Raw genomic sequence first — 5,534 nt, 5'->3', positions numbered from 1 at the left:
AGATTCAAAAAAAACAATGAAGTGTCTATGACTACGGTTTAACCATTACCAAGTGATTTCTGAAGTGATGGGCCTGCTGCTGAGCTCTAAGGGTTAACTCATTTCTGCCACACTTAAAATATTTTTCTGCCTCCTTTTTACCATTTTTTGCCAGTTGAAACAATTTTTTCCACTTTTAAATCCCATTTTGCCAACTTTGGCACGTTTTTGCCACTTTAATGAATCCTAACGCCTAACCTTGAGATTGTTCATATTTTTCAACCATTTTGCCTATTATATTGTGGCAACAATATACCTACAATGTGTGGCGGGAATACTAATTCATGGCCACTAAACACTAATCCATGGCCAAAAAAAACTAAACCCTGACCACAAAATACCAATTCATGACCACAAAATACTAATTCATGACCACAAAATACCAATTCATGACCACAAAATACTAATTCATGACCACAAAATACCAATTCATGACCACAAAATACCAATTCATGACCACAAAATACCAATTCATGACCACAAAATACCAATTCATGACCACAAAATACCAATTCATGACCACAAAATACTAATTCATGACCACAAAATACCAATTCATGACCACAAAATACTAATCCATGGCCACAATAACTAATTAATGGCGGCAAAATACTAATTCATGACCACAAAATACTAATTCATGACCACAAAATACTAATTCATGACCACAAAATACCAATTCATGACCACAAAATACTAATTCATGACCACAAAATACTAATTCATGACCACAAAATACCAATTCATGACCACAAAATACTAATTCATGACCACAAAATACTAATTTATGGCTGCAAAATACTAATTCGTGGCCACAAAATACTAAGTCATTGCTACAAAATCTGAAACCCTGGCCACAAATCACCAATTTGTGGCCATGAAGTAGGTATAATGTGTGCACAAAATACTCATTAATAATATTAATAGCATTCCTGGACATCTAAGTAAGCAAATTGAGTGCACCTTCCTATCCCCGCGTCCAAGTCATACCTCCACTGTAAAGCAACCTGGCTCTCAATATTCTGTTTAAATGCCTCTTGGTCATAATGGTTCCTTGCAAAGCCAGGCTTTTCAGAATGTCTTTGTAGCTCATTCCCAGCCTAAAATAAAATTCAATCATGCTATCCCTGTCCATCGTGTAGCTTTAGCCCGCTACTGCCTCTACCTTAGACCTTAGAGAAGGTGTGCTCCATTTGCTTCACCCAGCCAAGTTCTGAATAAGTTTGTTGATGTAATGATTGAGTTGTTTATAATGAGGTATAATTTCACACATTCACTGATATGAGGCATAAGGCTGTAGAGCAGTAATACTCAACTCGCGGCTCTCGAGCCACATGTGGCTCTTTAGTAACCAGTTGCGGCTTTTTTAAGGCTTACTTGGAAAAAAACAAAACCTTTAGTAAAACCCTTTATGAAGCCAAACACTGTCATCAGTAAAGATTCACGATAGGTCACATCAATAAATCTCTGACCCACACACAGAAGACTGGCTTTAACTTCCAAATGTAAGCGTTTATTATTTTAAATCCGTATTTTATTACTGTCGGATGCGCTCGATGGAGGAGTGTGAGTGAGAGAGGAGAGAAGAGGAAGTCCGCCAGTGGTGCGTCTCTTCAATTTGTTCATTCATCGAGGTGTTTAATCTGAAGCTTCCCATTTCCTCGTTTTAACTTTTTCTCCAGCCACATCCTGCCGATGCTCTCACACACAGATCTATGACAATTGTGCCGATGCGCGTCATCAACAAGCATAACTCACACGGATCACACGTGGCGATAACGTCATATCTAGTAAAAGTTGTCCAAACGTGGGTGTTTTATTTGATCTTTAATGCACTAATGATCATCAATATTGTCAAAACAGCAGAAATATAAAATCAAAGCTCCAAAATGAGGCAGGGTGAAACATGTGTCTGGAGAGCTGCAGGTGTGAGGCAGGGCTGCTTTTAGTCATTTGGAGGCCCAGGGCAAAGACCAACATGAGGCCCCTCCATCTTTAACTAAAGAATTAATAATGAGTGGAAAAAAATTATAACGTATCTCTTTTATGTTAATGAAGCCACAGAACTCCAGTAAAGGCCCCAGTGTGAGCTATAAATACCCAAATAACCAACTATTATTCATCATTTTCTTTGAAAAGCCTCTCAGAGCTCAAACTCAGCTCTTACAATATCTAAAAAATCTTTAGGCCAGGTGGACTTTCATAACGCTGGTGTTGGGCCAAAGACTGGTATCTCCAAAATGATCACTTTTCATGGAATGAGAAAAATATATCTTTTGACATATTTTATTGATTTAAAGTGAGTTAAAACCACTGGCAGTTAAGACTGACTAAGAGCACTGATTTATAAAAACAAAATCATGAAAAATTGAGATACAAGGTTTTAGCCTGATGTCTGTGATATATAAAATATAAAATAAAAAAAAATCAGTGACATATTGTTTCATCTGACATTATTCAGACATTTGTATCCCATTTAACCTCATAATTATCCACCAATCCACTGTTTTATTTCATTTCAACCACAGATTATCTGATCTATTATCTACCTTAAATTCCCAGTTTGTATTGTGTCTCTCGCTAAAGTGTTTTTTCAACGATGTGGCTCTTTGGTAAAATAAGGTTTAGTACCACTGCTGTAGAGACAGGCACGGTTCTCTGTTATTGTCTTAAATACTCACACATTAACAGGAGCACAGCAGCACTCCTGTCTCTTTTCCTCTTCCGTCTGATCGAGGTACATTAGATGTAGTTATTGAATACAAATCAAATCAAGAGTATGATTACCAATTCAGTGTTAAAATTTAAATGGGCCCAAGGTCCCACTGTACTGGAAAGGTTGGGCCCCAAGATCAAAAATGTTAAGAACCCCTGATTTAGTGGACATGAACTAGTATGTCGTGGACATGAACTAGTGTGTCCTGGACATGAACTAGTATGTCGTGGACATGAACTAGTGTGTCGTGGACATGAACTAGTGTGTCGTGGACATGAACTAGTGTGTCCTGGACATGAACTAGTATGTCGTGGACATGAACTAGTGTGTCGTGGACATGAACTAGTGTGTCCTGGACATGAACTAGTATGTCGTGGACATGAACTAGTGTGTCGTGGACATGAACTAGTGTGTCGTGGACATGAACTAGTGTGTCGTGGACATGAACTAGTGTGTCGTGGACATGAACTAGTATGTCGTGGACATGAACTAGTGTGTCCTGGACATGAACTAGTATGTCGTGGACATGAACTAGTATGTCGTGGACATGAACTAGTGTGTCGTGGACATGAACTAGTGTGTCGTGGACATGAACTAGTGTGTCGTGGACATGAACTAGTATGACGTGGACATGAACTAGTATGTCGTGGACATGAACTAGTGTGTCCTGGACATGAACTAGTGTGTCCTGGACATGAACTAGTGTGTCGTGGACATGAACTAGTATGTCGTGGACATGAACTAGTATTTTGTGGACATGAATTAGTATGTCCTGGACATGAACTAGTATGTCGTGGACATGAACTAGTATGTCGTGGACATGAACTAGTGTGTCCTGGACATGAACTAGTGTGTCGTGGACATGAACTAGTGTGTCGTGGACATGAACTAGTATGTCGTGGACATGAACTAGTGTGTCGTGGACATGAACTAGTGTGTCGTGGACATGAACTAGTATGTCGTGGACATGAACTAGTATGTCCTGGACATGAACTAGTATGACGTGGACATGAATTAGTATTTCATGGACATGAATTAATATTTTGTGCGAATGTTATAGCCATATTGTGACCACAGTTTAATAACGTCCACCAAGGAGGTTATGTGATCAGCTGGGTTTGTTCGTTTGTTTGTTTGTTAGCAACATAACTCAAAAAGTCATGGATGGATTCTGATGAAATTTTCAGGAAATGTCAGAAATGGCATAAGGTAGAACTGATCAGATTTTGGGACTGATCCAGATCACAGCCTGGATCCAGGAATTTTTTAAAGGATTCTGTACTATTGGGAGATAGTGCTAATGGCAGAGGTCTGCGCTGTTACCACTTTACACCAGGAGATGGCGGACATGAGTAACTTATTCAAAGTTTTGGATTTTACAGAGTTTGAAAGACACACCTGGTTGAGGAGTCAAGTCAGAGCATAACAGAGAGAAAGACAGAGAATTGTAGCGAGAATACTCACAATGCTGGGAGGAATAGAGGAATATTCACCCTCTGCCATGACTTCCAGTCGTCCAGTGAGACCATGGGTGCTTCCGCCCTGACAGTCCACGCGTAGTGAAGCCAGTGCTTGCCTCGCCCTGTCTCCACCCCACCGGGGAGGGAGTAATCAGTGAATTAGATTTTGGGAGTGATCTGGATCCCCGTCTGGATCCAGGAATGTCTCTAAAGGATTCTGTACTATTGGGAGGTAGGGCTGATGGTGGAGGTCTGCGCTCTGTGAGTGCTTTTTTAGTTGTTTGTTTTTTTTTTTAACATGTCATGTCTGGGGCTCCGTACAAACCACTAGCTGGGAGCTGAGGGCTCACCTTGAGCTCTTTGAGAGTTAGATTTCTGAAGTAATCTTGGTTTGTTATAGCAGGCTTCTTTATAATATCAGCAGTTTTTACATGTCTGTTAGTTCATATGATCCTGACCCATCTATCTGTCTACTGGACTATCACAGTTTACTCTACAGAGCCATTAAAAAGCAGAAAATCATTGAATATACCAAACGTGTATGAATTTAAATAAAGAGATGGTTTAAAACAGTCATAGGAGGTTGACTGAACCTTCATATGAATTTAGTGTTTTTTGTCTCTGACACAGAAATTCTAAAAATAAGAGTCAGCAGGTGGAGATCATCTTTTCTAGGATAGAAAAACAAACAAAGTTTGACTTCCTCTCAGAGTTTATTTCAGTTCACTGAGCCTGTAAACAAACATCAGATTTTCTGTTTTAGTCGACGCTGGTCTACGGGTGAAGACAGTAAGTTTTTATGTAACTCCAACTCTCTATGCTAGAGAGAACATTTTTAAACCAGACAGAGGAACGCTGTGACGGTTTATTAACAGGAAGACTGACTACACACCTGTCCTCTAGTTTGATGCTGTTAAGATCAGGCCTACTCTCTGATCCAGGGATCATTTAGTTCTGTGGTTCTCAACCTTTTCAGCCCATGACCCCCAAAATAAAGGTGTCAGAGACCAGGGACCCCCAGTGAACCTGAAGGTGGTTGAACACAGCCATACACACGAATAGTCATGTGCAGACAAGGCCGTCCATAAAGGGGATAAAGGGGAAAGCTTCCTGGGGCCCAGCCAAACTGGGGGTTCATGGAGGTCAGCATGGTCCACTGTACAGTTAAGCTGTGATACCCATATTTTAAATTTTACCTAAAAAAACTAGCTCCTCTGATCAAGTAACCACATATATTTTTAAATCATTTGTGTAGTAAACAGCCCTCTTAAAAATCTAAATCCATTTTGTAAAAAAAAAATAACATGCGTAAAAAAGTA

This window comes from Cheilinus undulatus, linkage group 8, assembly GCF_018320785.1.
Source record: "Cheilinus undulatus linkage group 8, ASM1832078v1, whole genome shotgun sequence".
In the NCBI taxonomy this organism is placed as follows: domain Eukaryota; kingdom Metazoa; phylum Chordata; class Actinopteri; order Labriformes; family Labridae; genus Cheilinus; species Cheilinus undulatus.
This window is presented reverse-complemented; position numbering follows the sequence as displayed.